The following is a 26,416-nucleotide window of genomic DNA, read 5'->3' as shown; positions in this document are numbered from 1 at the left end:
CTGCCTGCCACTCCACCTGCTTGTACTCTCTCCGTCAAATAAATAAATAAATAAATAAATAAATAAATAAATAAAATCTTAAAAAAAAAAGGAATGAAAGAGGGGGGAAAAGAATGAAAGAAGGAACATTACTATAGACTTTACCAATAGTAATAAATAACAATTTTATGACTATAAATTTGATAACTCAGATGAGATTCACCGATTTCTTAAAAGACACAGCCTATTGAAACTCACTCAAAATATTGATAATCTGAGCGGTGCCTGGGTGGTGTAGTCAGTTCAACATTTGACTCTTGGTTTCAGCTCAGGTCTGATCTCAGGTGGTGAGAATGAGCCCCTTGTTGGGCTCCATGCTCAGTGCAGAGTCTGCTTGAGTTTCTCTCTCCCTCTTCCTCTTCCCCTCCACTCTGCTCTCGCTCTCACACGCACTCCCTCTCTCTGTGTCTCTCTCTGAAATAAATAAATCTTAAAAAAAAAAAAAGTTGATAATCTAAATATTCCGGTATTTATTTTTTAATTTGTAAAAATCTTTTGGTGGGGTGGGTGTGGGGACCCACATCCAATATTTATTAAATAAAATAAATTTGTAGTTAAAAATCTTTTAGCCAAGGGGCACCTGGGTGGCTTAGTCTGTTAAGCTTCTGGCTCTTGATTTCGGCTCAGGTCATGATCTCAGCATCCTTAGATAGAGCCCTAAGTTGGGGGTCCTTGCTCAGTGGGAAGTCTGCTAGAGATTCTCTCTCTCCCTCTCCCTTTCCATCCCCCGTCACTCTCTCTCTCTCTCATAAATAAATAAATCTTAAAAAAAAAAAAAAAACTTTTAGCCAAGAGAACCCCAGAGCCAACAGGCTTTAATTGCTAATTCTACCAAATATTTAAGAAGAAATAATATCAATTTTACAGTCTCTTCCAGAAAATAAAAGAGGAGGAAACATTTCCAACTCATTTTATGAAGCCAAGATTACCCTGATAGCAACAGCACATTAAGATATTATAAGAAAAGAAAACTTGAGACCAATATGTCTCATGAAGACATTAACAAGCAAAAATCTTCAACAAAATATTAACAAATTGAATTAAACAATATATAAAAAATACACTGCATCATGGTCAAATTGGAATTATCCTGGAAATGAGAGGCTGGTTTAAAAACTTACATTTATTTGTTTGTTTTAAATATTTTATTTTTAAGTAATCTCTATACCCAACACGGGGCTTGAATTTACAACTCTGAGATCAAGAGTTGCATGTTCTATCAACTGAACCAGCCAGGTCCCCCTAAAAACTTACGTTTACACAAAAACCTATATGTGACTTTTATAACAGCTTTATTCAAAATTACCAAAAACTGGCAATCATCTAAATGTCCCTGAACTAGTGAATGGATACACAAACTGTGGTATGTTCATCATACAGATGAACACTGTTTAGAGATAAAAAGGAACAAATTTCGGGCACCTGGGTGGCTCAGTCGGTTGAGCGTCTGCCTTTGCCTCAGGTCATGATCATGGAGTCCTGGGATTGAGCCCAGTGTGGGGCTCCTTGCTCATCGGGGAGTCTGCTTCTCCCTCTGCTTCTCCCCTCACCCTTGGCTCCTGTTCTCTCTCTCTCACTTTCTCTCTCAAATAAATAATAAATAAATATCTTTAAAAAAAAAAAAAGAACAAATTTTTTTAAAGATTTATTTATTCATTTTAGAGAGAGACAGAGTGCGTGCATGCATGTGAGTGGGGGGAGGGGCAGGGGGAGAGGGAGAGAAGTAGACTCCCTCCTGAGCCAGACTTGGGGCTCAGATTCATGACCCTGAGATCACAACCTAAGCCGAAATCAAGAATTAGACACTTAACCAACTGAGCCACCCAAGCACCCCTAAGGAACAAATTTCTGATACTCAAAATAATATGGATGAATTTCAAAGAAGCCAGACCTGGGGCACCTGACTGGCTTATTTGCTGGAACATGTGACTGTTGACCTTGGGGTTGTAAGTTCAAGCCCCATGTTGGGTGTAGATTACTTTAAAAAATAAGATAAAATAAAACAAAGAAGCCAGACTCAAAGGGTTACATATTCTATTATTCCATTTATGGGATTTTTTTTTTTTTTAAAGATTCATTTATTGCGGAACCTGGGTGGCTCAGTCGATTAAGCATCTGACTTCAGCTCAGGTCATGATCCCAGGGTTCTGGGATCAAGCCGCATGTCAGGCTCCCTGCTCCGTGGGGAGCCTGCTTCTCCCTTTCCCTCTGCCGCTCCCCCTGTGCTCTCTTGCTCATTATCTCCTTTTCTTTCTCAAATAAATAAATAAAATCTTACAAAAAATAAAGATTCACTTATTTATTTTGAGAGGGGAGAAAGAGAGAGACTGGGAGAGCAGGGGGAGGGGCAGAGGGAGAGAGAATCTCAAGGAGACTCCCCACTGAGTGCAGAGCCCAATGTGGGGTTCCATCTCAGAACACCTGAGATCATGACCTGAGCTGAAATCAAGAGTCAGACACTTGGGGCACCTGGATGGCTCAGTTGGTTAAGTGTCTGACTTCAGCTCAGGTTATGATCCCAGGGTCCTGGGATTGAGCCCCACATCGGGCTCCCAGCTCATCGGGAAAGTCTATCTCTCCCTTTCCAACTCCCTTCCTCTACCCCCACCCCCCCACTCATGCTCTCTCTTTCAAATAAATAAATAAAATAAATAAATAAATAAATAAATAAATAAAGACAAGTGAGGGTCCACCTGTCACTTGGGCTCCCTTGGCTGTGTCCGCTCTAAAAAAAAGAGTCAGACACTTAACCAACTGAGCCACCTAGGTACCCTATGGGATTTTTTTTTTAAAGGCAAAATTATAGGAACAGAAAACAGATCTGTGTCATCAGATACTCACGGTAGGGGTAAAGCATGACTATAAAAAGGCACAGAGAAATTTGGGCTGATGGAAATGTTCTACATCTTGTTTATCATGATGGTTATGTGATTTTTAAAATATTTTTAATGTATTTATTTGTCAGAGAGAGGAAGCACAAGCAGGGGGAGTGGCAGGCAGAGGGAGAAGCAGGCTCCCCACTGAGCAAGGAGACTGACACGGGGCTTGATCCCTGGACCCTGGGATCATGACCTGAGCTGAAGGCAGATGCTTAACCAACTGAGCCACTCAGGCGCCCCATGATGGTTATATGATTATATGCATTTGTCAAAACTCAAAGAACTGTACATTTTTAAAAGTCCCAGATTATTTTATGTAAATTTTTCAAAAGCAAATTTAAAAGTCAAAAAGTGAGGGGTGCCTCACTGACTTAGTCACTAGAGTATGCAGCTCTTGACCTCTGGGTCGTAAGTTTGAGCCCCACATTGGGCAAAGAGATTATTTTTAAAAATAAATAAAATCTTGGGTCGCCTGGGTGGCTCAGTCATTAAGCGTCTGCCTTCGGCTCAAGGCGTGATCCTAGAGTCCTGGGATCGAGCCCCACATCAGGCTCCTGCACTGGGAGCGTGCTTCTTCCTCTCCCACTCCCCCGGCCTGTGTTCCCTCTCTGGCTGGCTGTCTCTCTCACTGTCAGATAAATAAATAAAATCTTTTTTATAAATTAATTAATTAATTAATTAAAAAATAAATAAATAAAATCTTTAAAAATAAGTAAACAAAAATTTTAAAAAGATTGACAAATTGAAGTATAATATGTATGTATGGCAAGATGCATGAATGTCAAACATACAGTTCAAAGACTTGTTTCAGGCTTAACACCACTTACATCATTTTCCACCACCCTAGAAGGCTCCCTGATATCCCTTTCCAGTCAATATCCCCATCCAAACGTTACCTACTACTATTCCGACTTCTATCACTATACGATCGGTTTTTGTTTAACAGCTTTATTGAGATATGACTCATATACCACACATCTGCCCATTTAAAGTGTACAATTTGGTGGTTTTTAGCACAGTCACAGAGCTGTGCAACCAGCACCAGAATCTAACTTTAGAACATTTTTATCACCCCAAAAAGAAACCCCATGCTCATTGGCAGTCACTCCCCATCCTGTCCTTCCCCAGCTCTTACAACTGCCTTTTAATTTTTTCTAAGCTTATTTATTTAATTATTTATTTTCAGTAATCTCTACACCCAGTGTGGGGCTCGAACCCACAACCCCAAGATCAAAGTCCTGTGCTCTACCTATTGAGCCAGGCACATGTGTGCGCACACACACACACACACACACACCCACTGATTGCTTTTTTTAAAACTTTATTGAGGGGTGCCTGGCTGGCTCAGTCCATAGAGCATGTGACTCATGATCTCAGGGTCCTGAATTCCAGCCCCAGGTTGGTTGTGGAACCTACTTAAAAAAAAAAAGAAAGGAAACTAAACACTTGATTGAGGTGTACCATTTATGTAGAATGAGCCACATCAACTTAACGGGCTCCATTTGATGAATTTTGATAGCTGTATATACCTGTGAAATCACCAGCACTATTAAGATAAAGAACATTTCCATCACTCCCATAAGATTTCTCGTGTTCCTTTGTAATCCATCCTTCCATCTGCACCTGGACCCAGCGAATCACTGATCTTTCTTTCTTTCTTTCTTTTTCTTTCTTTTTTTTTTTTAAGATTTTATTTGTTTATTTCACAGAGAGCTAGAGAAAGAGCATGAGCAGGTGGTGGGGCAGAGGGAGAGAAAGAATTTCAAGCAGACTCTGTGCTGAGCCTGGCACCTGATTTGGGGCTTGATCTGATGACCCTGAGATCAAGACCTGAGTGGAAATCAAGAGTGGGACACTTAACCTACTGAGCCACCCAGGTGCTCCTACTTTCTATCACATTGGTTTGCATTTTCTAGAATTGTATGTAAATGGACTCATACAGCAGGCGTTCTTCTTTTTTTTTTCCCCCTAAGATCTTATTTATTTATTTGACAAAGAGAGCCAGAGAGCACAAGTTGGGGGCGGGGGGGGGGGGTGGAATGGCAGAGGGAGAAGAAGAAGCAGGAACCCCGCTGAGCAGGAAGTCTGATGTGGGGCTCCATCCAAGGACCTTGGGATCATGACCTGAGCTGAAGGCAGACACTTAACTGACTGAGCCCAAGTGCACCAGCATGTACTCTCTTATCTGGCTTCTTTCATCTGGCATAATGATTTTGAAATTCATCTGTGTTGTTGTGTCCATCAATAGTTTACCTGCCTTTATTTTTATTCCCTGGGAGTAGTCCATGGTTTGGATATACCACATTCCACTGTTTTTGAAAATAAAACTCTCTTCCCGAAGACCTGGACAGCCCTGGCTTTAAACCTGTAACTTTCTCAAGTTCTGTTTGGTTTCAGATGTAGAGAAAATAAATTAGTCTCCACAGGTTTACTACCTTTTCTGTTTCTTCACCTTTCTTGCTTAAGAAATGGTGTGTGTGTGTGTGTGTGTGTGTGTGTGTGTGTGTGTGTGTGTGTTGAAGGTGGGGAAGAGAGGCCCTCTGGAAACAATCAGCTCCAAGGAGCTCAGCCTGTGGTTGACTGGTTTCCTAAGGCCTAGAGGCTCAGGGACACTAACACCTAAGGGGCAGAGTCAGGCCTGGTGCCTTATAAACTGAATTTGATTTCACCTTTCCAGCAGCTCCATTTTCCAGCCAAAGGAGCAGAGGCTCAGAGAGGTTAAGAGACTTACCAAAAAATTTGTCTGAGTCATAAGCTTAGTCTCAGATGACAAAATTGAATTCTGACATTCTTGGGGCACCTTGGCCGGCTCAGTTGGTAGAGCATATGAGTCTTGATCTCGGGGTTGTGACTTTGAGCCCCCCATTAGGTATAGAGATTAGTTTAAAAAAACAAAAACAGGGGCACCTGGGTGGCTCAGTTGTTAAGCATCTGCCTTCGGCTCAGGGCGTGATCCCAGGGTCCTGGAATTGAGCCCCACATCAGGCTCCCTGCACCACTGGGAGCCTGCTTCTTCCTCTCCCACTCCCCCTGCTTGTGTTCCCTCTCTCGCTGGCTGTCTCTATCTCTGTCAAATAAATGAATAAAATCTTAAAAAAAAAAAAAAAACTAACTAAAATTAAAAAATAAAAAAGAGGGTACCTGGGTGGCTCAGTCGGTTAAGTGTCTGCATTCAGCTCAGGTCATGATCCCGGGGTCCTGGCATCAAGGCCTGTATCAGGCTCCTTACTCCCGCTGCCCCTCCCCCTGCTCCTGCACACGTGCTCCCTCTCTCTCCTTCTCAAATTAATAAATAAATAAAATCTCTAAAAAAATAAAAATAAAAAAGAATTCTGACATTCTCTCACAACCTTTTATTATTTTTTTTAAATTTTTATTTATTTATTTATTTGACAGAGGGAGGAGAGAACAAGGAGGGGGTGCAGCAGGCAGAGGGAGAGGGAGAAGCAGGCTCCCCGTTGAGCAAGGAGCCTGATGCAAAGTGGGGTTCTCCATCCCAGGACCCTGGGATCATGACCTGAGCTGAAGGCAGATGCCCAACAGACTGAGACACCAGGTGCCCCTTGCAACCTTTTAAAGGAATTATAGATGTGATAGACTTGAGGAAATTGCTCGTGGCCCTGGCTGCTTCATGTCCAAACCAAGTGATTGTTTTTCTTTAACTAGTGACTAAGAGGATAAAGATGGGTGGCAGGGAGAAGTGCATGCTGCCTGCCATCTGCACTGGCCAAGCCCCTTCTGCTAATGTATAATAAACACAAGGCCTAGCCAGATGACAGGCAGTGAGGGGAGCCGATTTAAAGGTGTATGATCCTTGTTGGATAAACAGGAGCCTGAAATGTCCATGGCACTTTAGAAAGCCTGTCTGTGCACTGGAGAACTATTTGGCATGGCTGGGGCTTTTCTAGTAAGCAAGACATTTTCTCTGTAGAAGGCTGAAGAGTCCTAGAGCCCCCAGGAGGAAAGATGACCAAGCTGAGTTATATTAAAATTCAGCATTATTTATGATCACGAGAGGAATGGGAGGGTTCTCATGGTGAGGAGCTTGTGTGCTATACAACAAGATGAGGAAGAAAATGAAAATCAGGGGCGCCTGGGTGCCTCAGTCAGTTAAGCATCTGCGTTCGGCTCAGGTCCTGGGTCCTGGGATGGTCCCCAAGCTTCTCCCTCTCTCTCTGCTCCTCCCCCTGGCTCTTGCTCTCTCTCACACCTTCTCTCTCTCTCAAATAAATAAAATTTTTAAAGATTTTATTTATTTAGGGGCGCCTGGATGGCTCAGTCGTTGAGCATCTGCCTTTGGCTCAGGTCATGATCCCAGCTTTCTGGGATCAAGCCCCACATTGGGCTCCCTGCTCAGCGGGAAGCCTGCTTCTCCCTCTCCCACTCCCCCTGCTTGTGTTCCCTCTCTTGCTGCCTCTCTCTCTGTCAAATAAATAAATAAAAATCTTTTTTAAAAAAAAAATAAAAATTTTTTAAAAAGATTTTTATTTATTTATTTAAGAGAGACAGAGATAGCAACAGAGAGAGCGACAGAGAGAGAACAAGCCAGGAGGAGAGGGAGAAGCAGGCTCCCGGATGAGCAGGGAGCCCAATGCAGGACTCAATCCCAGGACCCTGGGATTATAACCTGAGCCCAAGGCAGACGCTTAACCAACTGTGCCACCCAGGCGCCCTAAATAAAATCTTTTAAAAATTTTAAAAAGGGTACCTGGGTGGCTCAGTGGATTAAGCGCTGGCCTTTGGCTCAGGTCATGATCCCGGGGTCCCGGGATGGAGTCCCGGAATCAAGTCCAGCATCAGGCTCCTGGCTCACCGGGAAGTCTGCTTCTTCCTCTGACCCTTCCCCGTCTTGTGCTTTCTCTCTCTCACTTAAATAAATAAAATATTTTTACAAATTTTTAAAAGAAAATGTAAATCGCTCTTAGTTCTTAATACTGAGGAATAAATGCTCTCACCAGTTTACCAGATAGCCTCGATTTCTTTCTATTCATTAGTATTTGTACATAATTGAGATCGTGCTCTTGATGCATTTCTACATCCTGCCTTTTTTTGCTTTTATATACACAGTGTTTCTCCTTGTCACTAAAAATTATCCATCAACGTCACATCACTTTAGTGGATGGTCACATAATAGTCTGCTTTTGATAGAATCTGATTTGTATAATCATTAGGGCTGCTGCTTTTTATTTATTTATTTATTTTTTTGCATCATAAATAAGGCCTTACTGAACACCACTGTGCATCAGTCTTTCCTATTTTCAGGTTCTAAGAACAGGTTTTTCAGGGGCGCCTGGGTGGCACAGCGGTTAAGCGTCTGCCTTCGGCTCAGGGCGTGATCCCGGCGTTCTGGGATCGAGCCCCACATCAGGCTCCTCTGCTGTGAGCCTGCTTCTTCCTCTCCCACTCCCCCTGCTTGTGTTCCCTTTCTCACTGGCTGTCTCTATCTCTGTCAAATAAATAAATAAAATCTTAAAAAAAAAAAAAAAAGAACAGGTTTTTCAAAATGGGATCATTGGGTCAAATAGTAGCAACATTTACAGTTTTACCCAATCCTATTTCCATCAGTAGTGGTCAAGCAGGCTCATCTCACAACACCCTGACAATGGCTATTAAAACAATCGTAGAGGGGCGCCCAGGTGCCTCAGTCGGTTAAGCGGCTGCCTTGGGCTCAGGTCATGATCCCAGGGTGCCGGGATCGAGCCCTGCCTCAGGCTCCCTGCTCCGTGGGGAGTCGGCTTCTCCCTTTCCCTCCGGGGCTGGTCGTGCTCTCTCTCTCTTGCTCACTTTCTCTCTCAAATAAATAAGTAAAATCTTTTTAAAAACGTATTGTAGAGGGGCACCTGGGTGGCACAGCGGTTAAGCGTCTGCCTTCGGCTCAGGGCGTGATCCCGGCATTATGGGATCGAGCCCCGCATCAGGCTCCTCTGCTATGAGCCTGCTTCTTCCTCTCCCACTCCCCCTACTTGTGTTCCCTCTCTCGCTGGCTGTCTCTATCTCTGTCGAATAAATAAATAAAAAATCTTTAAAAAAAAAAAACTTATTGTAGAACATTTCCAGATTTGTAGATGAAAATGTGATCTACCGCTAATGGCCAGTATTGCTCCCTGAGAGGTAAGTAAATTCATGAGGTTCAGAAGTGCCCAAGAGGAGAAGTGGCTGCCACCCCAAAGCAGTGCATCTCTTGTCCTGCAGGCAAGGATACAGAGGCTTGCTTCTCTCAACTTCCATACCGTTCTTCACCCCTTTGACTTCACAGAATCCGTGTCTTTCTCCTCATACTCACTTCCGCTGCCCAGGCTGAGGTTCTCATCACCGCACTTTTCTGGTCTCCCTTTAGACATTTTATTGCGAATATGTCACACTTGCAGACATGTGCACTGCTTGCTGCAGACTTCTCCTCGTTGGTTTTCCTGCGTCCGAGGTTCTCCCTTCCTCAACCGTCCTCTGCAGCCGGAGGATGTGACCACAGCTCACCTCGGATTTAGTTTCCCTGCCCATTCTCCAGCCTCCTGTAAATCCTGACTGGCTCCTCACAGCCTGACAGGGACTATTCAAATGCATCACGCTATTCGAGGCTGTACCCACTCTGGTCTCACTTACCCTCACCTTCTGCCTGTCCTGCCTTCCTCTCCAGCCACACAGAAATACCGCACATGAGGGGCGCCTGGGTGGTTCAGTTGTTAAGCGGCTGCCTTTGGCTCAGGTCATGATCCCAGGGTCCTCCCTGCTCGGTGGGAAGCCTGCTTCTGCCTCTCCCTCTGCCCCTCACCCCACTGTGCTCTCTCTCTCTGTCAAATAAATAGAATCTTTTTTTTTAAAGATTTTATTTATTTATTTGACAGAGAGAGAGACAGCCAGAGAGGGAGCACATGCTGGGGGAGTGCCCTGTCATGCAGCATTTTCACTCGTAGGTAGATGCTGGACAGGAATGCTTCCATGTGTGCGTGAGAAGACATGTACCCAGTTACAGGAGCACTGTTTACCAGAGCCCAAACGCGAAAGTTCCCAAGTGTTTGTCAACAGGAGGATAAGTTGTGACACCTTCACACGGTGGAATACTGCATAGCAATGGCAGTGAATGAACTATTGCTATACAGACAACAGAACTGAATCTCACTTAGTGTTGAGTTAAAGAAGCCAGACACAAAACAGTACATACCGAATGATTCCACTTACATATAAAATTTCAAAAATAAGTAATACTAGGGACGCCTGGGTGGCTCAGTCGTTAAGTGTCTGCCTTGGGCTCAGGGTGTGATCCCGGCATTATGGGATCGAGCCCCACATCAGGCTCTTCTGCTATGAGCCTGCTTCTTCCTCTCCCACTCCCCCTGCTTGTGTTCCCTCTCTCATTGGCTGTCTCTATCTCTGTCGAATAAATAAATACAATCTTTAAAAAAAAAATAAGTAATACTAATCTGTGCTGTCGGAAATCGGGGCAGTGGTGACCCTGAGGATGGAGGAAGGGTAGTGACTCGGCTGGCACGCCGGGGGCTGGTGATAATTCTGATTATTGATCTGGGAGCTCACCTTCTCGGAGGTGTATTTAGCTTGAGAAAATTCACAGTTAAGATTTGTGCTCTATACGTTTTTCCTCCAACAAAAATCAAAACCAAAACCAAAAGAAAAATACTGCCCAGACTCCTCAATGTCCTATATTGCCTGGCCCAGACCTATCTCTTACACCTCCCCCAGCCCTCTCCTGTCTTCTCCACCTGTCCCTCGCACAGAGCTCTTCAGACCCTCAGCCGCACTCCTCTTTCTGCTGGGCGGGGAGGCTGGGCTGCCACTTGGAGACCTGGGAAGGGGAAGGGAGGTCACAGCCTGAGGCAAGGGAACGCATATGAAAGGTTTCAAGTACTCCCCAGAGGGCTCTGATTTGCTTTTTTTTTTTTTTTCCCCCTTTAAACAATTGGCCACAAGCCACACTGGAAGTGAAGAGAAATCCAGAGATTTAGAGTCTCCTCTGAGAACGTGTGAGAAGCTCATCTGTTGAGAGTTGCCCACTCATAGAGGAGAGGGTCTCAGACGTCATGCTTATGCAACTGAACGCCCTGAGGCACTCAGAATTCAGTCTCCTTCAGCTCCCTGACTGTCAATTCTGATTGTATGTGGGGGAGTGGTACAAGAGACACACTTTAAGTCTGTTACTAATTTGGGGCCAGTCAGTGCTTCTGAGCCTCATTTCCCCATCTGCAAAGTCAGATAATAACAGTGCCTGCCTTAGGGGCCCTGGGGATTCGATGAGATAACCCTATTAGGTGCTAAGTGTGGTTCCTAGCACACGGCTTGTGCTTCCTTCCTTTACTGAGCACCTACTACGTGCAGAGTCCTGGGAATATAGGACTGAACAAGATAGCCAAAATTCCTGCCCCATGGAACCACCATTCTTGTGAGGGGACCCACACAATGGACTGACAGCGAGCAAGTAAATACTATGATAGGTGTCCTGAGGAGAAATAAGGCCCAGGGAGTTCTGTTTTATATAACGTGGAAAAGAAAGCCTTCTCTGAAAAGGTATTTTCCATTCTTAAGACCTTAAGGTAAGAAGGGAAAAAAAAGTTGCTAGAAGCTGTGTGAGTTAAGAGTGGCTCCTGGTGGAGGGTAGCAGGAGCAAAGGCCCTGAGGCAGGTGTGTGCATGGCACAGAAAGGACACCAGTATGTGGCTGGACAAGGGGTCAAGGGCTAGATAAATGGGGCCCAGTAGGCTGCAGTAAGGAAATTGACTTTGTTCTGAGTGAATTTCAGAGCCATTAAACAGTTTGGAGCAGAAGAGTAACATGGTCTTTATGCCTCCAGGGTGAAGAGTATACCGGAGGAGGCAATGGTGGGAAGCTGCCACAGCAATCCGAGAAGGAGACAACGGTGGCTTAGACCAAGGTGACAGCGGGACCAAGGTGACAGTGGGGTTGGATTCAAGATTGATTGATTTTAAGACTAAAACAAATTTTTAAAAAGATTTTATTTATTTATTTGAGAGAGAGAATGAGCACAAGCAGGGGTAGGGGCAGAGGGAGAGGGAGAAGCAAGCCCCCCCACCCTCCGCTGAGCAAGGAGCCCGACGTGGGGCTTGGTCCCTGGACCCCGAGATCATGACCTGAGCCAAAGGCAGACGCTTAACTGACTGAGCCACCCAGGCGTCAACCCCCCCCAAATTTTTTTAAGTAATCTCTACACCTAACATGGGGCTCAAATTCACACCCCTGGGATCAAGAGATCAAGAGTTGCACGCTCCACCAACTGACCCAGCCAGGTGCCCCTCAAGATGTATTTTGAAGGTGAAGCCGATTGGATTTGCTGATGGCTCCTTTGCAGGGTACGGGAAAGAAAAGGGTAAGGGTATTCTGAGATTTGGGCCAGACCCCTGGAAGGATGGGGCAGCCATCCCCAGAGGTGGAGACAGCTGCGGGATGAACAGACACATCGTGGAGGCAAAAGCAAGGGTTCTGGCTCCAGGATGTTAACTTTGGGATGTGGGTGGACAGTCACATGCAGGTATACATGTCTTGCTGTGGTTGTTAAACTCCATTAGTGAGGTGGGACCACAGCGGATGCATAACGTTCGAAATAGCCTGAATGTAACCTATTTACGCCTTTCAGCCTCTGGTGCAGCTGAGCCTTGGCACTAAGAGGTTGCTAATCCTCTCCTCCCCTCCGCTCTGGGCCTCCCATCTGGTGCACCTTCCCCAGGTGTCAGCTGTGCTGGAAACTGCTCATCCCAGGCTCAGACTTGTTGTGTGACCTTAAACCGCCTATGGGAGGCGGTGGGTCCTGGGCCCGAAACTCCCAGTGTCTCCCCTCCCTCATCCGCATCCGGGCCCAAGGAGGCTCCTGCTGGTGGCTAGGGCAGAATTGGGTGCAGCTGTTTGCTTTACAACGCGGATGATTGCGCCCACCCCCTCGGTGCTCTAGGGCACAGCTCCACACCTGTTCTCCACCCTCCTGCCCAGGTGCAGAGAACAAAAGAACACCCACTCACCAAGGTCATTACCTTGAAGGGGCGGGGAGAAAGACTGCAATAGGGAGAGCCCTCTTTGGGAAAAGGGGAAAAGCTCTGGGGAATGAGAGGGTTTGCATCAGCCCGGTTTCACCCAACTTTCTTTGCTGCTCCGCGCCACCAGGACACACGGCTGTAGAGCACTTAAAGTATGGCTGGTGTGACGGAGGATCTCAAGTTCCGATTTAATTTAATTTAAATTTAAGTAGCCACTTGTGGCTAGTGATTGCCTTATTGGACAGCACAGGTTTAACAGTTGGCTCTGGAGGACGTTAGGATGATAATATGTTTAAGTAATAGCAAGCTAACATCTGTGATGCACATTCTGTGCCAGGTTCATTGCGTACGTTCTCTTATTTACTCCCCGCTGCTACTCTGTAGGAAAGGTAGGTTATTGTCCCCATTTTACAGATGAGGAAACTGAGGGTCAGAGTGGCAAAATCATCTGGTCAGTGTTCCAGAATAAGGAAGTGCTGAAGGCTGAAAGGGAACACCCAAAATCACATTTTCAAAACCTGACTCAGATCAAATAAGCCCAAAGACCCCTGCAGGCTTTGCAACTTCTAGCTCTCTACAAATGAATGGAGTGTGCAAATTGCTAAAGGAATGCAAATCAGTCTACAATTTGGGGGACAAAGCTCAGATCCTCTGGTCACACCCTGCATCTTTCTAGGCTGCGGGTGGGTGCGGAGGCTGAGTGACAAGGAGGGAGCTGGGAGGAGGGGGAATTGGGGGGAATGGGGGTGGGGGTGGGGCCAGCCAGCTGGTGTCGGAGACCCAGGACATCAGCTGGCTGGCGGGCTGGCGGGCTGGCGGGCTCAGACAATGGGCGGGGGACCTGGTCAGAACCCTCCTCCCTCCACACCCGGTCCTCTCCCCTACCCTGGCCAGCTGCCATGGGCACCTTCTCCTGTCTTGGGCAAGGCCTGGGGAGCAGGAGACCTGGGGGGCCAGTGCAGGATGCTGGGGAGTTCTATCTTGAATGACCTAGGGTGGAGTGAGGGGTGGGGGTGAGGGTGGGGGTGGAAAACAGGAAGTTAGGAGCTTCTACGGAGGTCTCCATAGTGACAGACTTTTTGCCGGGGGCTTTGCAAAAGTCCTTGCACTTGCTCCTCCCACAGTCCCCCTGGTGATGGTAATAATGATTATGATTAACATTAGTAACCCAGTGGCTCAGCCCACCTGTCTGGAAAGGAAGGTGTTATCTCTGTTAATCCTCAGGACCACCTAGGGAACAAAGGACTTTTATGCTCTCCCTTTTCCAAAGGAGGAGCCTAAGGCTCAGAGTGGTTAAGAGACTTGCCCAACATGGAAGACTTACAAAACGTCCCTTCTTCACCGTAGTCTCCCTTTCTTTCTTTCTTTCTCTCTTTCTTTCTTTCTTTCTTTCTTTCTTAAAGATTTTTATTTATTTATTTGACAGAGAGTGAGACAGCGAGAAAGGGAACACAAGCAGGGGGAGTGGGAGAGGGAGAAGCAGGCTTCCCGCTGAGCAAGAAGCCCAATGCGGGGCTCGATGCCAGGACCCTGGGATCATGACCTGAGCGGAAGGCAGACTCTTAACGACTGAGCCACCCAGACACCCCCACCCTTAACTTTCTACTTAAAGTTTTATTTTGGAGTTTTGCAAATTATAGCCCTCGCCTGCCCCACTGTTCTGTACCGTTTCTGAAGTGTTTACTAACCTTAAGCCAAGTTTGAGGTCTGTAAGTAAAGGTTTTTTTGAAAGCAGCTGGCTTTATCATTTACATATTGTTTATGTCTAATTGCTACAGCAGCGGGCAGCCTAGGTTTTACTATCTGTCCATTTATAGGAAAGGTTTGCCCACTCCTACCCTACCCCTGGCTCCAGAGGGAGGCTGGGTATTCAAGCTCACAGTCCCCTGACGGTCCTCTTCCTGACATTCCCTGACCCTTGGCTACTAAGGACCCTAGCAGATCATGCATTCATTCCACAAACAGGTCTGGAGCACTTGCTATGTGCTAGGCACTGGTCTAGGCATAAGGGACAAAACAGATGTGGTCCTTATCTACAGATATCAACAGTCACCCAGCACATCTCTAAATACAAGTAGTACAGCGTGCTGTGAACAGGGTGTATGGAAGTTGGAGAGCATTTGACATGAGAGCCAAGTTAATCTGGCCATCAGGGAGAAATTCCTGAAAAAGGTAATGGTAACATTCAAGGTCTGAAAAACAGTAGGGTTCCAAATTGTAGGTATCCCCTTTTGGGGAGACTACGGAGACTACCAATTGTAGGTACCCCCTTTTGGGGAGACTACGGAGACTACCAATTGTAGGTACCCCCTTTTGGGGAGACTACGGAGACTACCAATTGTAGGTATCCCCCTTTTGGACTCGCCTACCCATTTCAATTCCTTTTCCTCTCCTCGGAGCCTAGATCTTAACTCAGACGAGACCCCTGACGTAGGGCAAGGGGCACAGCTAGAGAGAGGCACTCCCCTCTCCATCATGAGTTGAATCATTGAGTCAGGCACAGAAGGTAGGTGGATAAGTTGGCAGTCACTCTTTTAAAAATGATTGCATGGTACCTTTATGTAGTATTTACAGCAGTTTATTCATTATGTAATTGATTCATTTGTAAACATTGAGCAAATATTGAACATGTACTGTGTGCCAGGCACTGTTCTAGACCTTGGGGATACAGCAGTGAACAAGACCAAAAAAAAAAAATATATATATATATATATATATATCGCTGCCCTGGGGGAGCTTCTCACCACCTGGTACAGGAGGCAGTTCATAATGTATTGAGTATGTTAAGCGATGACCACCACCATGGAGAAAAAATAAAGCTGGAGCAGGTGGCAGACAGACCCTTTGAAATAGGGAAGTAAGAGAAACCCTCCTGAGACGGTAACAGTTTGGGGACACCTGTGTGGCTCAGTTGGTTAAGTGCCTGCCTTCGGCTCGGGTCATGATCCCAGTGTCTTGGGATGAGTCCCACATCGGGCTCCCTGCTCAGAGGGGAGCCTGCTTCTCCCTCTGCCTGCCGCTTCCCCTGCTTGTGCTCTCTCTTGCTCTCTCTCTCTCTGACAAATAAATAAATAAATCTTTAAAACAACCGAGAAGGTAACAGTTTGAGCAGAGAGCTGAGGATCTGTGTGGGTGTCTGGGGGAAGCATGCATTGATGAATGCTAAGACGCCATGAAATTCGAATCAATAGCATTCTCCAGTCATGAAATTCTAAGTAATAGAATTCTGGGGTTTATGGAACGCTAATCAATACTTCTCTGGTGCCATAAAATTCTAATCAATAGAATTCTCTGGTTGTGAAATTCTAACTAATAAAACTCTGAAGCCATGAAATTCTAATCAATCAGAAAACCTCCCTGGGGTGCCTGGCTGGCTCAGTCTGTAGAGCGTGTGACTCATGGGCCCAGGGTTGTGAGTTCAAGCCCCACATTGGGTGCAGGGCTTACTTAAAAAGCAAGCAAGCAATCAATCAGGAAACCTACATGTGAAAGCAGGTGGGGAGCAAAAATCTCAGTCATCAGTGGGTGTTAACTAGGTGAAGGCAGGAATAATGCCCAGGAGGAAATTGCAAATAGCACATAGGATGGGCCTGTGGCAGGAGGGTAGAGAGGTTGGGAGCTGGAACCTGCCCTCTACCCAGCCGTTCAGTTGGTAAGACAAACTGTTGCAGAAGGATCTGTTTCTCTTCCTTTGAGCCATGACACCAGAGTTTCAGCAGAAGAGAAGCTGGGGAAAATAATATACCTAGGGGTGCCTGGGTGGCAGTTGAGCATCTGCCTTTGGCGTCCATCATGATCCCAGGGTCCTAGGATTGAGTCCAGCATCGGGCTCCCTGCTCAGCGGGGAGTCTGCTTGTCTCCCTCTCCCCCCACCCCCACTTGCTTGCTCTCGCTCTCCCTTTCTCTTTCAAATAGGTGAATAAATCTTTTTTTTTTTTAAAGATTTTATTTATTTATCTGACAGCGAGCAAGAGAGCACAAACTGGGGGAGCTACAGAGGGAGAGGGAGAAGCAGACTCCCCACTAAATAGGGAGCCCCATATGGGGCTCAATCCCAGGACCCTGAGATCATGACCCAAGCCGAAGGCAGCTGATTAACTGACTGAGCTACCCAGGCGCCCCATCAAATAGGTGAATAAATCTTTAAAAAATAACAATAATAATATGCATAGAGGCACATCTGGGCTAGTCAGGCCCCAGTGCCAGGTCTGCTTCTAATCAGGCCTATGGCCTATGTAGCTCTCTGCCTACTGCATTGAATGAGAGGACGCTGGAGGGACTGTATATGGGCCTCAGTCCTACCTCTTGCCCTTACGAATATTATAATATGGTATTGCCCAAGACTGCTTCTCCCACCCCCCACATTTATTATTCATTGCTCCATCAATAGCATTATTAACAATAGCAATAATAGCAATGCCACGGACTGTGTCAGCGATGAAACCAAATGATCTATAATCATTGCTACTGAAAGTGTGGTTCCTGGATAGTGTTTGTTCCAAAACCGTCAGCACAAAATATGTAAGACATGAAGAGTGTTGAGAAACTTTTATGACAGTTTGACATTGCCAGGACATCCAGGCGCATGACTATTTTTCCAACACTTCATTTTCCAGGTATTGTACAAAAAGTATCTGTCCGTAGTAGTTTGGAAACAGTAAACTGAAAAGAAAAGGAAAAAACAAAACAAAACAGTAAACTGGTCCCTTATCACAGATGGTAGGAGAAGCTCTCTTTATCCCCGATATCCCTTTAAAACTCACAACGAGCCTTGTGCAGCTGGTACTTTTATTCTTTCCACTTTCTGGTTGCAGGAACTGAAGCTCAGGGAAGTTGCCCAAAGCAAGTGGCAAGGAAGGATTCTAGATCTGTCAGAAGCAGGAGGCTGAACTCTCAGGCACACCTCCCTGCTCCCTCACCACCTCCACCTCTCAGCCCCCACCTGCCATCTGGGTTCCATAACCTGTTTACTTTAACTCCGCAGGTACCCACCCCTTCCTCCCCTGAGTCCTAATGAAAGGTGGTTCCAGCCCAAACACCTGCCCCGCTCCTATTCCTGCTGCTCCCACCCTTCAGCGTCTTCCCTCGCCGCCATCTCGCCATCTCGACGAGCGCTCTCCAACAGGAGTCTCTGAGACAATGGAGACGTCTATTATCTGCTTGTCTGGTACAGCAGGCATTGGCCACATGTGGCTATTGAGCACTTGAGAGGTGATTAATGTGACAGGGGAACTGAATTGTTAAGTGTCATTATAAATAACTACATGTGGCTGGTGGCTGTTGGATTGGATCGTGCAGATCTAGAGAGGAAAAAGTCCAAACCTCACAGCGCACTCAGAGCCTTTGGTTTTGGATCAGGAACTTGCTGAGTGACCTCTGGGGTAACAGTCACAAAGTGAGGGCTAATAGATCTGGATGCAAATCTGTGTCCGCAAGCTGTGTGGCACTGGGTAAGTTACTTAACCTCTCTGTGCCATCAAGTCCTCATCTGTGAAATGGGACTAAGAATTCCCTTCTCCTAGGCTTAATTGGATTTTACTTACAGTCCTTAGGAAACTTTTTTCACTGCATACCAAATTGTGCTTCTTATAGACAGCAAGATGGAGTCACTCACGTCAAGCAGTCACCCATGCCAAGGAGTGACGTAATGAATCAGGAAGGCAGCCAAGGGCAATGAGCTGAGGATAGATATCACCAGAACCAGAACATGCTGGCAGCCCTCAGAACTGATAACTAGCAAAGCCAAGAGAGTCTGGAAGAACCAAGAAGTTATCATCAGTAGAACCAGAAGAGGTCTGGGAGCCCTAAACACTGATCAAATTCCTCTGAAGAGGGAGGATTTCTGCAGCAAACTGTCACATTCTCCAGACACTGACTCTTCCACATCGGACCCTGTTAGAACGGTCTTTGCCCAAGACCCGACTGAGCTCTGAGCATAACAGAGAGCCTCCACTGCCGGAACGGAATGAGCAGTAAGCACCGAGAGCCGAGCCAGGACCAGAGCCCCATCTCAAGCTCACAGCCTGGCTTCAGGTTGGGTTTGTTAACTTCTTACCTTTGTGGTATCTTGTTTGTTGCGTGACTTTGTATTGTACTTTGTTTTGTGTGATGGGTATGGAGCCAAGTTGAATGGGATGTCATTGACTTTGGAATCCTGAACCTGCTTTACAGTTATGTTGACCTTGCTTTATGATTGAATAAAACTGACACTGCGGAAAGACAGCGCGTGTCCTGGCCTTCGTAGTCTCAGCTCCATGCTTCTGGGCTCCTATTCTATCCTCTGTCTCTTCCTCCCCTCTGCATCTGTGCAAACTGAGGCCCTGAAGGGGTTTAACTTTCCCAGAGTCCTTCAGGAAGCATCAGGCAGGGTAAGGTCTAGGTTACCAGGTCTCTTCACTCTTTAGGTTCTACCACCTGGAAGCTGTGTGACCTTGAGCAAGTTTCTTAACCTCTCTGAGCCTGGTCTTCCCTTTTTTAAAATGTAAAGAAAGCAGTCTTACCTCACAGCAGTCTTAAGAGAATTCAGTGATTAAACGAGAAAATGTGGGCGCGTGGGTGTCTCAGTCAGTTAAGCGGCTTCCTTCGGCTCAGGTCATGATCCCTGGGTTCTGGGATTGAGCCCCGCTTCCGGCTCCCTGCTCAGTGGGGAGTCTGCCTCTCCCTTTCCCTCTGCCTTTCCCTCTGCTCATGCTCTTTCTCTCTCTCTCTCAATCTCTCTCTCTCAAGTAAATAAAATCTTTAAAAATAAATAAATAAATGAGAAAATGTGCATTTAGCATACTGATAAGCTCTCAAGGTCAGCAATTACTCTTGCTGCTCTCTCGGTACGGTAATTAGTTTAACTATAATAATTATTATTATTCATAATTACTCCAGCCCAGGCCTCTTTCCTAGGCCTTTATTTATTTATTTTCATTTTTAAAAAGACTTATTTATTTATTTATTTTTAAGTAGGCTCCGCACCCAGTGTGGGGCTTGAACTCACCACCCTGAGATCAAGAGTTGCACGCTCCATCAACTGAGTCCGCCAGGTGCCCCTCCCCTGCCTTTAAAGAATGGTTTGTAGCCTGAGGCCCTGTTCTAAAACCTAAACTGGCTTCTCTTCCCCTCTCTGGAGGCCTGAAGTCTGAACTCCTTACTGGAAGGAGGTGGTAATAAAACGATGGGGCACAGGGGCAAGTGCTGGGAATCTGGAGGTGAGAATGACGCAGGGCCACCTCTTTTTTTTTTCTTTCTTTTTTTTTTTTAGATTTTATTTTTAAGGGGTGCCTGGGTGGCTCAGTCGGTTAAGCACCTGACTTTGGCCCAGGTCATGATCTCAGGGTCCTGGGATGGAGCCCAGCTTCGAGCTCCCGGCTTAGCAGGGAGTCTGTTTGTCCTTCTGCCCCTCCCCGCCTTCCTCATGCTCCCTCTCTCTCGAATAAAAATAAATAAAATCTTAAAAAAAAAATTTGTTTCTAAGTAATATCTACACACAACGTGGGCTCGAACTTATAACCCTGAGATCATGAGTCACACATTCTATGGACTGAGCCTTTTTTTTTTTTTTGAATATTAAATCCAGTATAGTTAACATACAGTGTTGTATTACTTTCAACTATACAATATAGTATTTCAACAATTCATTTTTTTTAAGACTTTATTTATTTGAGAGAGAGAGAGTGAGAGAGAGCACAAGCAGGGGAGAGAGGGAGAGGCAGGCTCCCTCTGAGCAGGGAGCCCAATGTGGGGCTCGATCCCAGCACCCTGGGATCATAACCTGAGCCTAAGCAGACACTTAACCGACTGAGGCACCCAGGCGCCTCTGTTTGAACAATTCTATACATGACGCAGTGCTCATCACAATATGATACCAGTACTCTTAATCCTCTTCACCAGTTTCACCCAAGCCCCCACCGCCCTCCAGGGTCATCTCTTGGTGTGTGTACATGTGTGGGCTGGCTTGGCTCTTGCAGGGACCCGCAAGCAAGTGTCAGTACCTGTACGTGAGCCAGGGCCTACCTGGCTTGGGGCTGGGTGGGCCTGGAGGGGACGCTTTGAGGTCCCAGGAGACCAAGATGAGGCTCACACAGCTGCAGAAGCACCTGCAGCCTGGGAAGAAGGTGCCACTGATCTACTTCAGAGATGCTGTGGAAACCGCAACCCTGCGGGCTCCCCCTCACGGTGCCCCGGGACCTGTGGCAGGTCAGCCTCCAAGTTCCATGGGAAGTCACGTGGGCTGTGCCCACGGCTGGGAGGGAGAGGAGACACAAGGAAGGACAGCAGCAAAGTGCTCTGAGGAATTCCTTTATTCCCTGGGAGGCAGAGGGGGCCAAGAATGTGCACTGGCCTGGAGTCCTGGCGTGTTCTGGTTTCGAGTTCTGTGTCTTCCATATGCAGATGGGGAGTTCTGGTGCTGTAGCCACACAGACCAAACACCAATATTTGGCCAGCGCTAATAGCTTTGTGACTTTGGGCAAAACCCCTGTCTTATCTAAGACTCCATTTCCCAATCAGTGAGCAAAAAGTATACCTACCCACTGGGGTGTGGGGACCCCGAGTGTAGCGTGGTGCCTGGCACATGGCAATTACTCATTAAATATTAGTTACTTTATCATCGAGTTGCTCACACTTTCTGATCTGCAGGGCCGGACTCTATTGAACTGTGGAGATCAGGATAAGGTCACAGGCAAGGCAGTGAATTGTAGGGCTTAGAGTTTCAGCTCTGGGATCAGGTCTCATCTCTGCCTAGTGTGCCTTTGGGCAGGTCCCCCTGCCCTCTGAGCCTCCACTTCCTTTTTTTATATAATGGGAGGGCTTTAAAGTTTGGAAATGCCTGATCCTTGCTAAAGGCTTCGTGGGCCTCCCATTTTCTTCACCCAGCTTCTGCTTCCCAACTTTTTGTAGGCTGACCAATTGACCTTTTTTTCCCCTAAGATTTTATTTATTTATTTATTTGACAGAGAGAGAGCACAAGCAGGGGGAGCAGCAGAAGGAGAGGGAGAAGCAAGCTCTCCACTGAGTGGGGAGCCCAATGTGAGGCTTGATCCTAGGACCCTGCGATCATGACCTGAGCCCAAGGCAGATGCTTAACTGACTTGAGCCACCCAGACGCCCCATCAATTGACCTTCTGACCAATTTTTTTTCTTTGCACACATGTCTGAACAATTGTTAAGGAACCTTAATTCTGGGAATGGGGTTACTCCTCCCTTTCCTTGGGTGGCAAAATTGGGGGCTCAGAGAGGTGAAGGGACTTGTCCAATGCCCCACAGACCTAACTCCTGGATCATGGACTTGATTCTGACCTGCCCTTTTTCCTTTAGCTCTGGGAATGTTTTCTTTTTTTAAACACAGAAAGGCATACACGGGGATTTGCATTAAGGTATTTGCATTAAAAAAAAAAAAAAAGCCCAGGGGTGCCTGGGTGGCTCAGTCTGGTTGGTTAGTCAGTTGAGCCGCTGGCTGACTCTTGGTTTCAGTTAAGGTCTGTGATCTCGTGGGTTGTGGGATCTAGCCCTGCGCTCAGCGGGGAGCGTGCTTGAGATGCTCTCTCTTCTTCTGCACTACCCCCCACTCATGCGCTCTCTCTCAAATAAATAAATCTTTTTTTTTTTTTTTAAGATTTTATGTATTTATTTGTCAGAGAGAGCACAAGCAGGGAGAGCTACAGGCAGAGAGAGAAGCAGTCTCCTCACTGAGCAAGGAGCCTGATGTGGGACTCAATGCCAGGACTCTGGGATCATGACCTGAGCTGAAGGCAGACGCTTAACCAACTGAGCCACCCAGGCGTCCCTCAACTAAATAAATACTTTTTAAAAAAAAGCCCACTTCACACACCCATTAGGTTGGCTATTACCCCAAAAAACGGAGACTAACAAGAATTGGTGAGGGTGTGGAATTGAAACCCTTGAGCACTGCAGAGAGGAATGGAGAATGTTGCTATGGAAAATGGTATGGCAATTCCTGGAAAAACTAATTATAGAATTGCCATATGATCCAGCAATTTCACTTTTGGGTATATATTCAAAAGAACTTAAAGTAGGAAGGCTCCCTGGGGGTGCCTTGCTGGCTCAGTTGGTTACTCTTGATCTTGGGGTCATGAGTTTGAGCCCCATGTTGGGCATAGAGCTTATTTAAAAACGAAAAAAGAGGGATGCCTCGGTGGCTCAGTCAGTTAAGCATCTACCTTTGGCTCAGGTCATGATCCCAGGGTCCTGGGATCCAGCCCCACATTGGGCTCTTTGCTCAGCAGGGAGCCTGCTTCTCCCTCTGCCTGCTGCTCTCCCTGCTTGTGCTCTCTCTCTCTGTGTCAAATAAAGAAATAAATCTTTAAAAACAAACAAACGAAAACAAAGGAAAGTAAAAAAACCCAATTTTAGGAAATTAAAAAAAAATTATCTGGGTACCTATTTCCCTAAATAATTGAATACTGTACTACCGTTTTAATCATGTTACTTCAAATCTTTTTTGTTTTCCTTTTCAACAAAAACGATAAAGCATTATAGCTTCAGGTGAAAGCCTTTGTTTACTCCTCCTCTACCCCACTGCTCTTCCTGCCCCCCCATCGGGGAGTTTGGTGGTTTCCATAAACGCTTTAGGTTTAGGGTTTCCATACATTGCACGCATGTTTTTACATCCAGACTTGTGTTGATACAAGTGTGCTTCCATTGCACTAGAATCATCACACACAATATTATTCTTGTGTTTTTAAAAATGTCACATATGTCCTCATATTTTCCCCACATCTTTCTGCAACTTGATTTTTTCCGCTTCACCGTATGTTTTCAAGGTCCATCCATTTTGAGTTCATTCCCTTTACCTGCTGTGGAGTTTTCCACTGTATAAATAGGCCACACTTCATTTGTTTGTTGTCAAAGAGAGGTATTTGCCAAGGTGAGCAAACCGTTTCCCCAAACAGATTGGTCTGCAAGAATTTCCTGGGGCAATTAGTGACGTTATTTATCGGTTTCCAGTCCTATTTTTCCAGGCAAGAATTTCCTGGATCAGATAGTCGAGTCTTGTTAACATCGGGGTCCTCTTTTCTCAGGCCCGGGCGTGGAGAAAGGTTGAGGACGGTAGTCTAGGTTCGTATGTTTATCCAGTCCCCTATGGATGGGCATTGAGGTTATTGCCAGTGTTTTGCTATCACACCCAGTGCTGCAACGACACTTTGTGAGAGCTTTTCTGGGGTCCCCACACAGACGTGCAGTTGCTAGCTAGCAAGATGTGTGCATGTGCAATTTCCCTAGAGCCCTGTGTTCTTTCCGGCCCACATCCCTGCCTCCCAGAAGAGGAAAATCTCCCTCCACAGCCACCAGAACAGACGGCAGGAACTGCCAGGGCTTTGCCCACACCGGCTGCCTGCCCACCCGCCCGCCTTCCCTTGTTCTGGCAGATGAACGGTGACCTGTGACCCCGACAGGCTGGCCACACTCCCGGCCAATTTCAGCCTGTCGAAAGGAGTCCCCGGGGGTGGTTAGGGCTTGGGGATGTGTTGGCCAGATGGGCCTGGGAGGTCTTGGGTTGGCTTATCCCAGGAGGCAGAGCAGGTGGGCAGCCCCCCGCACCCCCACCCCTGTTTCCCCATCATGCATCACTGCGCTGGAGCTGGAGCCAGATGGTGGGGATGGGGCAGCCTTGCAGCTTCTGGCCTGACAAAGGATCCTCTGTACTGCTCCCCCACCCTGACTGGCGTGGCTGGCCTAGTCTGACTGCCAATCACTCTCAGCCCCGGCCTGCCTTGCCCTGGGCAGCCTTTTTGCCTAGAAGGTCCCTTCCCCCACCCCATTTACGGAGGCAGTTTCCCAAGCAATGTTCCTGGAGAGCCTTGGACTTGGAAACCCACTCATTATCCACCTGAGAGTGGGCAGGTAGGACCAAGGCAGTGTTGCCTGGAGGTTATGACAGGTCACATATTCAAATGCACTAATAAGATCAAGTGCAGTGGACCAGGTGGGGATTGTGGCAAATGGGTGCCTGGCACTCAGTGAGCCCTCATCAATGGGCCCTGCGATTATTATAATGGGGGAACTGAAGCCTAGAGAGGAGGGTGCTGGCCCAAGAGTCGAGGTTAGGAGAATACACTTGAGAGTCAGGCCCACCTGAATTAATTCCAGATCTGCTACCAAGAGGAGTTCTTGGGATCACCTAAGCTCTCATTCATTCCTCATCTGAGATGGAGCTAATTAAATCTTTATCACAGAAGACAGTCCTGAGGGAGAAGTAAGATAATGCCTAGAAAGCATCTGGTACAGAGCTAGCCCCCAGTACATGTGGGCTACATCTCATTATTACCCTGGGACCCAGAGCGAGGGTGCAGGCACTGCTAAGGACAAGAAAGCCTCAGAGCGAGGAGAGGAGGATCCTAGGGCAGCGGTAGCTGACTGGTTCAGGCCAGGGATCCACCCTGAGGACTTTCCAAGTCACAATATGTAACCTTCTTCTTGACCAGGACTCTGTTTCCTTATCTGTAAAATGGGTTAAATGACAGCAGTTAAATGACATAGGAGCTGTAAGGATTAAGTCAATTTTTTAAAAAAGTTATTTGAGAGAGAGAGAGAGGGAGAGAGAGTGCGCACAAGCAAGGGGAGAGGCAGAGAGAGGGAGAAGCAGGCTCCCCGCTGAGCAAGGTGTGGGGGGGGGGGGGGTGTGTTCTCCATTCCAGGACCCTGGGATCGTGACCTGAGCCAAAGGCAGATGCTCAACCACTGAGCCACCCAGATGCCCCCAATTTTTAAAAATTTTTTTTTTAAGGGAGGTAGAAGTTGATTGAATACACTGCAAGGGAGTGGCGGGCAGGACAGTCGAGGAGAGGCTGTCTGCCAGGATTAAGTCAATTTTCACCTGGAGAGCTTATGGACCGCAGTCAATCAGTATTAGTTATTATTGGGAGGCAAGGAGTCATTTCTGACTCCCCTCATGCAGGCTAGGGTTTGGAGGGTCTCCGAGTCAGATCTGTTTTGGGGGCATAGCAGAGGGGAGGAAGGGGGAAAGCCTGCCCTGGGGGGCCAGGGGCCCTGGCTACCCTTCTGGGTGCTGCCTCTATTTTGCTGGGTGACTCGAGGTCTCTGGAGAGTGGATGATTTGACCCCCACTGTTTCCCAGGAGTCTGGTTCTAGGATTCTCTGACCTGGGCAGGGGCATGAGGGAGGGAAGGTGGATGGGCTGAGAGACTAGCAGGGGTTAGCCACGGAGCTGCAGCCAGGCCAGCCTTCATGTCGGGCTGCCTCCAGGAATCCCTCCCCACACGCTGGGTCCAGGCATGTTCCAACTGGCTCCTTGATGCCAACTGAAGTCTATTAATATCAAAGTAATAAGGTAATTACTGTGATTTGGAAAAATTACTAGTGAATGCTTTTGAGGGAATTTCAGAGCAGAGAGTAGGGTGAGTGAAACATCTGTGAGAAAAGGATGAAGGATTATTCTGGATGCAGCATGAGGGTGGCAGGCTCTGGGCCCAGGGGGAGTTCCCTCCATACTCAGCAGCTTGGGACTCCTTCTGCAGTGACTGAGTCCAGGAGAGC

At 46.8% G+C, this 26,416-nt stretch overlaps 1 long non-coding RNA gene across 1 annotated transcript in view; it reads left to right on the top strand.

The window, feature by feature from the left end:
• The window catches only part of LOC121104593, a 33,934-nt gene that overhangs the window by 4,135 nt on the left and 3,383 nt on the right, over positions 1 to 26,416 (top strand). Inside the window, exons 2-3 of the long non-coding RNA XR_005836918.1 lie at positions 11,719 to 11,816; positions 18,506 to 18,946. This is a non-coding gene — a long non-coding RNA (uncharacterized LOC121104593). The remainder of the gene's footprint in view (positions 1 to 11,718; positions 11,817 to 18,505; positions 18,947 to 26,416) is intronic.

Source organism: Ursus maritimus, unplaced genomic scaffold (assembly GCF_017311325.1).
Source record: "Ursus maritimus isolate PB19 unplaced genomic scaffold, ASM1731132v1 scaffold_22, whole genome shotgun sequence".
Taxonomy (NCBI): domain Eukaryota; kingdom Metazoa; phylum Chordata; class Mammalia; order Carnivora; family Ursidae; genus Ursus; species Ursus maritimus.
Note: the sequence above shows the minus strand (reverse complement) of the source record. Positions and strands in the feature narration are given on the sequence as shown.